Here is a 12,886-nt window from a genome sequence, read left to right as displayed (position 1 = left end):
GAGTGAGACCCTGTCTCAAAAAATATAGAAAAATTATACATATTTTCAAATTGTTCTTAAAATACATTCAGTAAAGTAGGCCCAAGGTTAATTTTACTTAATATTTTATTTGAGTTTTTTTGGAATTATACATCTCTAAGAGTGTAGAAGTTCATGTGTTTCTAAATTTCTTTAATTTTAGAATGTCATGCATGAGTTCTGCATTTACATCATTTTCACTGTTCCCTTTCAAACTCCCTTTCAAATTCATGACCTCTTCTACAGTTATTAGTACATGTATGTATATTTACATATGTATATAAAATAGCATCTTAGCTCATTAAGTGTTGTTTATCTGCATATATTATTAGGGCTGACTCCTTAGGAGTGGATAATCTAATATAGGGTTTTTCACTATCTCCCAAAAGAAGAAGTCTTTACAGTTTCATAATTACGTCATTAAAGTAAACTCTGTAATGTAGGGTAGATTTTAGTTTTTACTTTAAAATATTTTATCTATTGTTTGGAATTTTACAGAATTTAACATTCATTTCAGTGTAGAAGTATTTTTGCCCTACTGTGCTTCTACTAAGGAAGAAAAATACAGATTTTATTTATGAAAATTTGACTTAGATGATAATCTGTTAAGCATAAATACCACTGATAACTTCCTTTTTTTGAAAGAATTTCTTATAAAATATATCTTTCTCAGGTGTTTTACCAACTTAGAAAAAATAGAAAACAGATTAATAAGATTTGAGTATGTCCAGTTGTGAAAATGAAAACATATACAGTAATTTATGCTCATTACAAGAGCTGACTAGAGAAAATAACTTAAAATGAAAGTTGAGTTTGAAGATTACTGAGGGAAAGCATCTTGCATAAATACTAGTCATTTTTAAAACCATTTTTACCTAAGTAGCCACCAGGAACATGCCACTGAATTAAATACTTCGTGGATTTCACTTAATGAGAGAGGGAATAAATGACTGCCTATTATTTTTCTCATCCCAGCACTTGCTGTTTCTAGGTTCTGCTGAAAGAATTCAATTCTAAAGATAGTATTTATCTATCCTTTCCTTTTTTTTCCTGGTGCCTTATCTCTACTGTGGTTTTTATTAGCTTCTAGAAATCACTGCACAGGCAATTATTTTGAAGGAGGTCAAAGGCTCATTTGATTCATTTCTGTTCTGACACACAGACTAAAGGTACAAATGTAATCAAATGTTGTGCTTAGTCAGAAAGAGCTTGAAGAAAATCTAGTCTGAAAAATAAAGTCCAACCTCACAGATGGGTGAAAGATGATTTCTTTTTAATTAGTGTTTCTGTTTGGTTTGAAAAATGAAGCTGACTGGAAGCTATTTTCAAATAACCTTCTCTTGCGGTGCCATGAGTGAGTAGAATGGTTCCCCACATGAGTACTGAAAAATCATAAGCTAAGAATTATCTTTGACTCAGATACTATTGAAGAAAACAACCACTGAGGGAGTCTCATTTTCCTAAATTTAGTAAGAAAACACAGAATGTCTTCAATGTTCTTAATAACTCCTATAGGGCAGAATATCCAGTTTCAAGATTTTTGATATATTTTTATTAATAAAAATATTGACAACACATACCTTACACACAGAATAGCAAATAGATCTTTTAGAATGCAGCTAGCTAGGAGGAACACTAAACTTCAAGGCATAAAATAACCAAGCACTTCATTGGAAATTTGTTTCTAAATACTGTGTTCTACTAGAACAGAGCAAATTTCCAGACAAAGCTTTGGCAATTAAATGCTGATGTGCCACACCCAGGCTTGTTCTCAGCCACGCGTTTTTGGCTGGGTTCCTGCTAACCGATACACGTCAGACATTTATCTCACATAGATACAAACATCATCATGTATTTTTTTAAAAGGTCATGCCAAGACTCTTTTTAAATATTATCAGATCTCAAGCCTCAGCAAAGAAGTCTTGTGAAAGTGGAGCATTAGAAGGGAGGAGACAACGCTGTGTTGAGTTTAAGTAGTACAGTCATTGCGCAAACATTTATGTTTGTGGTAGAAATATTATGCAGATTATAGAAAAGAGTCACTTTGTAGACCAGACTGGCATCAAACTCACAGCGATCTGCCTGCCTCTGCCTCCCGAGTGCTGGAATTAAAGGTATGTGCCTCCACGCCCGGTGGGAATTTTAATTTTCAGTGGCATTTTATTTGCCTTTCCTAGTGAGACATAAGATAACACGTTCAGAAAATCAGCCATCAATAACAAACTTTAAGCCAACCACTGTAACAAAGATGAAAATGAAAAGTAAGAGAGGGGAGTTAACAGCAATATGTTATTGAGTTCTCATATTTAGATGTAAAAGAAAACTTAAAACTAAAAGAATTTGTTCATTGGATTGCTGAGCAAATGCAAAATTTTTCTATGAAGGTGACAAAAATTTAGAGATTCGAGTAATGGAAATTATTAGCAGTTGAGATTTAAATTCTGATGATTGAAAAAATAAAGTATAGCATAATGTGGATAATTTGCTCATGCTTGTAATAGATCTGGAGGCCATCAAAGTTCCACTAAAAACAAATTATGCCAAATATTTATTCTTTAGAAACTACATACATATATAGAGGTCAGAAGAGGGCATTAGATTCCCTGGATTGGAGTTATGGATGCTTGTGAATTGCCATGTAAATGCTGGAAATTGAATCCTGGTCCTCTGTAGGAAAAACAAGTGCTCTTAACAGATGTTCCATCTCTTTAGTCCCATGGGACTATATGATTATTCAGGGAGGGATGAAAGCCCACCTCCTCTCTCCTTTCTTGGGTTTTTCTCTGGCCCCACTTAAATAGGTTATGTATACTATCACAATAGCTGTGTCTTTATATATGTAGCTGTCCTGCTGTGTCCTGAAGACATTGTTCCCTTGATATTATTTATCAGCTCTATCTCTTACAATCTTTCCATTCCCTCATTTGAAAATATCCCTTAGCCTTGGGAGAGGGTGAGCTGTGCATCCCGCATTCTGTTACATTCTAACCTTGACCAGTTGTGCGCCTGTGTTAATTTCTATTTACTGCAAAAAGAAACCTCTCTAATAAGGGATCATAGATACATTGATTCATTTGTTCCCCCATTGTGTCTAGTAGGGGCATTGTTTCCCTACTACCCTTCTGTAGTAGTCATTTTTATGTAAATTTTTCCAAGAGGTCTTTTGTGTTAGTTATGGCCCTGATAGTCCTTCTTTTACCTTGCTCTCTTCCTCCAGCCCAATTTTACTCTTCTTGATCCATAGTTCCCTTTAAACTTTTAGACCACTATATTCTATCTCTATGCCTTGAAATGTTCTTCCCACGCCCCCAAGTTCCTGACATCTATGGGTATTCCAAATTTGTATAATTTATAATTGGTATATAGTATAAAATGTTTCATTAGGATATTTTTATACATGCTTTGCTTTCATTGAGTATCTTCTCCCTTGTTCTCGGCCATACTCCATGCACAACATTGTACCTCTTTATCCCTAGTATTCCTTTTTCTAATTTCATGTCACTTGTATTCTATATTCTGCAGGGTATGTGCCCAAAGGGGGACTGCTGAAATTAAGTTAATAGGCAGAGAAAGGAATGATGCAGATATCAACTCTCTAATTTCTAACAGTTCATTTAAAAGTGTCTCATAATATCTTATTCATTGGGAGCAAAATGTGAGAAATAAATATTAGACTTAAGTAGATTGAATCACTGAATCAGTGTTACACATATTTTAAAAATAAGTATTTACTGAATATTATGCAACAAAAAATTTTTTTTTGGGTTTTCAAGACAGGGTTTCTCTGCATAGCCTTGGGTGTCCTGGACTAGCTTTGTAGACCAGGCTGGCCTTGAACTTACAGCGATCCGCCTGCCTCTGCCTCCCGAGTGCTGGGATTAAAGGCATGCGCCACCACTGCCCGGCAACAAAACTATTTTCTCTTTAGCATTTGTGTTATTATTTTGATAAAGATGCAAAAGAATTTTATCATATATAGAAGATAATAAACTAGGGTGGACATTTCACATTTGAGTATTAACTTAATATTGGAAGGTGCTTGAATTATTTAATATAATGCATAATCTTATGAAAGTGCTAGAAAACTACAAGAACCTCTTGTAACACTAAAGGTAAATAAAACTAAGCATTTTATAACAGCTTGAAAGACATACATGTAAAATACTATGTTTGGTTTTGAAAATCAAAGACCTGAAAGAAAACCTTGACAGCAATTTATAGAGAAACAATCTAGAAACCTTATAAACCAAATAAAATATTTAAACCAACAATTTGACAAAATTAAACAAAATAAAAGAGATACTGCAATCTTCTTATACTAGTAAAATTCTAGCAACCAACTCTGTAAAAATGGAGCAATGCCGTATACCTGGAATTGTTGCAAGGATGCAATGAGTATATGTATGCAGAATACTGAACACTGGCTTAAGCGTTCAATGAATTAGTTCTGATTACTAAAAATTATCTTATGGTGTATGTATAAAATCACATCTTAAAGAGTATCTCTGTGTGGATAAATTTAGGGACGCTTGAAATATCAGAACCAATATGAGGACTAGAAAGACCTTGAGGCAGGGAGAAAATCAATATAATTATATTATTTAAAATATTAAGGAGTAGAAAATAAGTAAATTTACCTTTTATGGATCTTTTATATATTAGTGACAGAGAAATATGTGAAAACCACAAGAAGATGCATTTTAGTTCTGCAATTGTAGGTCAAACTTTCTAACCAAATCTACAAGATCAAAAAAAGAAATATGGAGGAGGAGGCAGGTTTCTTGCCAGCTTGTAGTTATCCTGAGGCTAGATGATCATGTGGAAGGACAGTGTGTAGAAAGTATTCACACATCGAGTGTATTTATGCACTCATTTGTCTGTCATGATTGACATGAGACAAATAGTTGAGGAAAATCTACTATGGGTCAACCTCTTGATCAAACTTACTAGATAACTGAGACTGCTTCTAAGTCAAAAAGTACATGTATTTGAAGAAACTTGCATCATAAGTTTTATGCAGAATTTACTTCTCTGAAAATTCATTTTTTTCCTCTACTCTGTGTAGCCTTAACACTGCTGACTCCTAAAGAAGATACTTGCTATCCAGTTCTATGGTCTTCCATAGACATCCTGACTTGTAAACCACAGTGAATTAAAGACTTTATTATTGGAATCATGTGACTACAAAGGTTAAGGAATCAGGAGATGGAGAAGTCAGGAGCTGAGGCATTGTTGCTGCGCTATATGATGCTTCAAGTTGAAGTGGCATTTCTGTTCACTATAGACATTTTTACAAGTGCTGCAAGGATATTTGATGCACGAAGCAGATTTTCTAGGCTGCTTGGTAAATCCTTTTTGGAGAAAGTGTTTAAATGAAAATAAAAATATTCCCCATAAAAGCCGGGTTAGCTAGGCAACTGTACCAACTGTATTCACATGCTTGGATCCAGAGGAGGTACCCTCCCTGCTGCTGTCAGCAACGTTTCCTGCCCAATCCACTAACAGCTTTAACTTGACCTTGAGTGCATAAATAATATAATCATCCATGCCATATCTCACCAGCCTCTGCAAGTCAAGAAAAGCATGCTTGGTTCATAATTACATCACAAAAAAACTTGCTGTTCTAGAAGAGCAAAGTACTTGAATTAATAGATGTCCTTGTCCAAGACTTCATAGCTAACAAAGCAAAATAAAATGAGACTCAAAACATTAGAGTATAGCAAGTACTGGGTGATCAGTAAAAGCAACTTGAATATTGCTTTAAAAAGTACCTTAAATAACAAAAGCACAGAACAAAGGTGAGAAACCTGTAACAAAAGGTAAATTTTATGGAGCCATAAAAAAGAATTGTTTTTTGTTGTTTTTGTTTTTGTTTTGCTTTTTCCGAGACAGGGTTTCTTTGTGTAGCCATGGCTGTCCTGGACTCACTTTGTAGACCAGGCTGGGCTTGAAGTCACAGCGATACACCTGCCTCTGCCTCCTGAATGCTGGGATTAAAGGCATGCTCTACCATGCCCAGCTAAAAAGAGTTAGAAGTAGATGAAATGGTTGTACATTTTTTTAAGGATGGTATATTTTAAATGAAATTATCATGTCAAAATTAAGATAAATATAAATCATTAAAATAAATATAAGAGGACTGTGAAGAGTTCATATGTTCTTTCTCATTTTACCCCATTGGTATTCTACATTGCTAGGAATAAGGTGTTTCCTTCCCTGCTTAAGTGATTACTTACAAGTTTTTCCAAATACATGTAAAACTGGTAATACACTCCTACCCCTGTGACATCGTGATTTACAGGAAGCATCCTAGAGACCAATTATCAATTCAGATGAGCTTAAATAAAGAAAAGATCAAATTTTCCTAAAAGAAACCCAAATAAACAGCTTAACACTGCTCTATATCACCTCCTGTGTGAAGGAGGAATGATACCATAGTTGTGTTTGAGGGTAACATTGAGATAATAGAATATTGCTGTTTTTATTAGGGGTGGCATGACTGATGTAAGTTTGTCTTTTTGAGAAAACCCCAAGCAAACAGAAATGAGAATAATCAGGTACAGTTACTCATCCAAAAGGCCGATGTTTTAAAAGGTTGTAATATTCCACATAAGATTATCCAGTTTGCATTATTCCACTATTGAAACTGTAACCTGAAGACTTTTTCAATGATGCCTGATGAGGTTTTACCAAACAGACTTAGATTTTAAAACTATGAAGAAAACAAGAAATTCTTTGTGCATTTTCATAGATGACTGATTTAAAAAGCACGAAGAACATGAAAATAAGTAATAAATATATAAATACCTAGCAAATATAATAAAAATGTAACTTAGTCTTACAAGAAACAATAAGTAAAACATGAACCAAAGAGTAATTGCTTCTAGCTTAAAAACTTAATAAAATGTATAAAAGTGTCCAAAGTGAAATAGTAGTGAAGAAGTAAGATTATTCATCTTTGACTGTTAATTTTCATCTGGTATCACATTTGCATTGTCTTGTAATAGAAGTCACTAGGTACATAAGAGATTTCCAGTAGGGATAGACACAACACAGAAAAAATGAATATAGATAGATAGATAGATAGATAGATAGATAGATAGATAGATAGATATGTTTCCATGGATAGAATATGTGCAGGCATTACAGCCTGAGAGCTTTGGAGGTGGAAGGTTACCTCACAAGTACTAAAAGAGTTTTATAAGGGACTTGGAAGCAGAGCAGTTTTACAGAAAGCTAGTGTTTGATGATGGTGAATGAATCAGTATGTAGCCTGACTGATAGAGGAATGGAAGGCAAAAATACTTAATAGAAAACCATTTGGAGATTAAAGAAAAAAATATCCATCAAGTGAGCTATGAATATAGCAGACAGAAGGAAAAGAAAAAAAACCTAAAATAATTAGATTTTAAGGCATTATTGTGAAAAGACTAATTAATTCAGGCATTTTATGTTTTTGTTGTCCTTGTTGTTGTGGGTTTTTTGTTTTGTTTTGTTTTGGTCAGGGTGTCCAACTACACTCTGGGTTAGGCTGGTCCTAATTGCACAGTCCTAGCTGGCCTCATACTTATGATAATACTCCATTCTCAGCTTCCCATGTTCTAGGACTGTAGCAGTGAGCCAGGTCAGGATATACTATTATTTATTTTGTTTGTTCCTTGTGCTGCACCCTCAACATAGCTGTGTCTGGGTAGTGAGGCCTTCATATGTTCTGTCCTTTATTTGACATCTTTGAAAGGTTCCTCATACAAAAATGAACTCTGTGCAAAGTGCCTGAGTTGAAAGCTGTGTTGTGTGATCAACAGTGTTCACTAGAATAAAGAACAGAGAAAGGTATCAGTGCTTAAGATGTACCAAGTGGACTCTGGAAGCCTAACTGCTTCAGTCTTTCTTTTTTAAAATATTTTATTAATTTATTCATATTACATCTCAATTGTTATCCCTTGTATCTTCCCATTCCTCCCTCCCTCCCATTTTCCCCTTAGTCCCTTCCCCTATGTCTGTGACCAACTTTAGTCTTTCTTTTGCTTCTGTTTCTGCTCTGAAAGCCTGCATGAAGCTTGACATCTAGATTACCCAAAAGCACCGGAGGCAAACTTTTGAAAACATGTAAAATTCTCAGCTGTAGTTTGAGAAATTGTCTTACTGCTCAATAATACCAGAAAAACAGGTTAAAAATCAATGGGAACATATTTACAAATATTGGCAGACAATAGCAAAGAAATATCTATTGGTTCCTTTTTTTAATTTTACAGTTGTTTTATTCAAAACAAACTTAAATCCTAATAAATATCCTTTTTTATTTTAGTGTTTTCTGAAAGTTTTACACCTACAAATCAATGTTCTTCAAATACTTCAAATAATCCTTTTAAAGGATTTTTAAAAATCCTATCACTAGAAGAATTTAACCTTTACCAAACGCTTACCCTAGCTGGGTGTAGTGGCACACTCCTATAATCCTAGCACGCAGGGAGGCAAAGGCAGGAGGATCTCTGTGAATTTGAGGCCAGCCAAGGCAACACAGAGAAAACTCTGTCTTGAACAACCAAAAATAAAGAGAGAGAGAGAGAGAGAGAGAGAGAGAGAGAGAGAGAGAGAGAGAGATGTCTACCCTGTGCAGTAGATTCACATTCTTCCATTCCTTTAATCTGAACTCACTTTGAAATAAAAAAATAAAAGATAAATCCCTAGAGTTAATTGTTCATATTTTCAGACATGCAAAAACAGTTTTCCATTTCTGTTTACTTTCTTTTATCTCTCAGGTTTTGTAGATGGCTTAAAAAATCTTGTCACTGCATGTACTGTCCTTGGCTGGTGCCATAGTTTGAGCAGGACCCCTGGGCCCAGATCCGTCCATCATAATGTTCTTCTTGTAGGTTTCTAGGACCCTCTTGATCCCCCTATTCTCCCATGCTTCTCTCATCTAGAGTCCCAATAGGATGTCCTCCCCTCTGTCCTAGTTTCCTGGCAAGTGAAGACTTTCATGGGACATGCCCCTTGGGCTAGTGTGCAGATATAAGTGAGTATATACCATTTGACTCTTTCTGTTTCTGGGTTAACTCACTTATTATGATCATTTCTAGTTCAAACCATTTGTCCACAAATCTTGGGAATTCCTTGTTTTTAATAGCTGAGTAATATTCCATAGTGTAAATGTACCACAGTTCCTTTTTTTATCATATATTTAAATTTATTAAGGAAGACATTAACTAGTATTCTTCTGCTTGATATCAAAACATATTTTAAAGTTACCATAATCAGTTCCCCTAGTATTAGAAAGGAATGAAAACACAGAGACCATTTGAAAATAATAGATAGAATACAGTAATGACAGCACACAAAGGTGCCAAGCCGTACCACAGTTTCTTTATCCATTTTAACGTAAAAGCCTGAATTACAGGTAATGACATATGACCACAGAGAACTGTCGCCTCTGATGTTGGGCAGTTTTCCTATTTCAGTTCCTCAAAATGTCTTTTTCAAGGAGGCTTTGTGTTATTAAACAGTTTCTATTCATTGCTTTAAACAATACTTACCTACATACCACAGTTTCTTTATCCATTCCTCTACTGAGGGGTACTTAGGCTGTTTCCATGTTCTGGCTATTATGAATAAGGCTGCTATGAACATGGTTGAGCAAATGTTCTTGTTGTGTGCTGGAGCATCTTCTGGGTTTATTCCAAGGAGTAGAATAGCTGGGTCTTGAGGAAGCCTTATTCCCAGTTTTTTAGATAGTTCCAGAAAACTTGAACTTCGAACCCTTACCCAAATCTAGCCAATGAACAGGACATTCTCCACAGTTGAGTGGAGAGTGGGGACTGACTTTCACATGTACTCTGGTGCCACATAATTGACCACATCCCCTCAATGGGGAGGCCTGGTGGCACTCAGAGGAAGGATAGCAGGCTACCAAGAAGAGACTTGATAACCTATGAGCATATATAGGGGGAAGGGTTCCCCCTCAGTCACAGTCATAGGGGAGTTGAGTAGGGGGAAAGCAGGAGGGAGGGAAGAATGGGAGGATACAAGGGATGGGATAAGAATTGAGATGTAATATTAATAAATTAATAAAATATATTTAAAAATATATTATCAACTGACACCTCATGCTGGCGAGGGTGTGGAGAAAGAGGAACACTCCTGCATTGCTGGTGGGAATGCAAACTAGTACAACCACTTTGGAAAGCTATCTGGTGCTTTCTCAGAAAAATGGGAATAGGGCTTCCTCAAGACCCAGCTATTCCACTCCTTGGAATATACCCAGAGGATGTACTACTACACAACAGGGACATATGCTCAACCATGTTCATAGCTGCCTTATTCATAATAGCCAGAACTTGGAAACAACCTACGTGTCCCTCTATAGAAGAATGGATAAAGAAACTGTGGTACATTTACACTATGGAATACTACTCAGCTATTAAAAACAAGGAATTTCCAAAATTTGTGGACAAATGGATTGAACTAGAAATTGTCATAATGAGTGAGTTCACACAGAAGCAAAAAGAGCTAAATGGTATATACTCACTTATATCGAGACACTAGTCCAAGGTGTACGTCCCCATGAAAAACTGTACCTACCAGAATAGTGGGTAAGAGGGGAGGACATCCTATTGAAACGTTAGGGGTGAGAAGCCTGGGAGAAAGAGGAAATGGAAGGATCCAGTGGGTCCTGGAAAACTACAGGCGAGTCTGGGCCCTGGGGCCCTCCGCAAACTGTGGCAACAGCCAAGGAAAAAATAGGCAGTAAAAACCTTGAACCCGTACCCGGACTAGCCGATGGACATTCTCCACTGTTGAGTGGAGAAGGAGATCTAACTTTCACACAAACTCTGGTGCCCCATATTTGAACATGTCCCTTGGACGGAGATGCCTGGTGGCACTCAGAGGAAAGATAATAGGTCACCAAGGAGAGACTTGATACCGTATGAGCATATTCAGGGGGAGGAGGTCCCCCTCAGACACAGACTTAGGGGAGGGGAGGGGAGTAGGGGGGAAGTGGGAGGAAGGGAGGAATGGGAGGATACATGGGATGGGCTAACAACTGAGATGTAATATGTATAAATTAATAAAAATGTATTAAAAAAAGAAAAAAAAGAAATATGAACAAAAGAACTGTACACATGTTGTTGTGTTTGCCTCCAGGAAATGGAATAAAAAGTCAGTCTAAATAACACACACAAAAAGTCTTGTTACTGACGATAACAACTGGAGATCAAGTCACATTTGCTGTGTTATGATTGGTTACAAAAACAGATTATAGGAGCCCAGTATTGTATTGGAGTTTCTCAAGCCTCTGATCTGAATATATAACATAGCTACCCAAAACTCAAAGACGTGACTTGGCGTAGAGTGTGTGACAGCTTTATGACCATTGTTTCCTTAAAAATGGTACCCTCCAGAATTCTGTAGCAAAATACCAAGGAGTGGGAACGGCTTTTGTTTGTTTGCTTTACTTTGTGTTGAACTTTATTGTAAAACGTTAGTTACATGCGCTAGTGATGTGTTTGTGTATTCCCATCCCTGTCCTCACTATGATATGAGTGAGGGAGTATAGAGGCCAAAGTAAAGGAACAAAATTTTCCTTCATAGGAAACTAGTTGGCTAGGTTTCAAGTGAAGCCATCTTTAAATCTGTGGAGCAGTGCTTAATGTAAAACACGCTTTATCTAATTGGTTTAGTTCCCAATGTCTTGCTCAAACTGGAATGTGCTCCTTCTTCTGTTCTTTTTTTTTTCTCCATGATCTTCTGTGTTGCACTGAATGACTGACAAGCTTTATTGTTCCTGTTTCCTGTGCTAGCTTATTATGAATCTAGATAATTGCAGTAAGATTCTGAGAGCTACCTGGTTGCTAATTGTTTTCTTTAGCCCCAATGACAGTGAAAAAAGACAGGCAAACAACAAATGGAAAACAAAACAGGTCTTTGAAATGGCAATGCATTTTTCTTGTAGAGGTTTCATTTCTGGAAATCTACTTTTCCAGTGTCTTTGGGAGTCATGGCATTAATCCCATCTTCTCTCAAGTAAATCTTTATCCCCATTAGAATTTCATTAGCATTCTAGAAATTAAACTATATGGAAAAGTGTTTGTAATTCCAAGGACTTTAAAATTTTATATTGGGGAAATATTAGGAACGTTCTATTAGTTCTTTATTTAATAAGATAATGTCCAAATAGAAAATTATAAAGAGGGAAATATGTCTAAATATCCTCTAGTTGTTATTTTCTAATTATTTTTAAACAAACTATTAAAATATATTTGAACAGTGTGTTTTAATTATATAAATAGCATATCCTTATCATTAAAAATGGAAATATGAATGCAAGAAAATATGCTTTACAGTTAATGGACATTTTGTCTCTATCTCTCTATCATTTCTAATGATGGAATTCTATTGAGCATACATTTAGGTTTGTTTTTTAAGTGATACATACATTGTAATTGAGAAAGCACCTTAGTTTATTTAGCCAATCTAGCATTATTGAGATTTAGGTCATCCATCCATTTTTGTCACTGTAAGTCTTTTTTAAAAAGAATTATTAAAACTCTCATGTATATTTTTAGTAATCTCTCTATATAAAAAGTTTACAATCCTACAAAGGGCCAAATAAGATATATTTAATAATATATTTAATATTTTAGGATGCTGATAATACAGTATCACATCTACTCAGCTTTGCTGTTATATTATGGAAGCAACCATAGACATATAAGATAATTCATGTGGCTATAGTCCACCAAAATTTATTTCCTTAGTAGGGAGTGGACAAGAAATAGCTGTAGGCATGTGCTGAATCCTGCTCAATAATATCATCCCATATGAAGAACTGGTGGTAGACATGTTTAAGACTTTAAATATGTAATAC

Source organism: Acomys minous (assembly GCF_964271855.1).
Source record: "Acomys minous genome assembly, chromosome: 7".
Taxonomy (NCBI): domain Eukaryota; kingdom Metazoa; phylum Chordata; class Mammalia; order Rodentia; family Muridae; genus Acomys; species Acomys minous.
The sequence above is the reverse complement of the archived record's forward strand: the minus strand, read 5'-3'. Positions refer to the sequence as shown.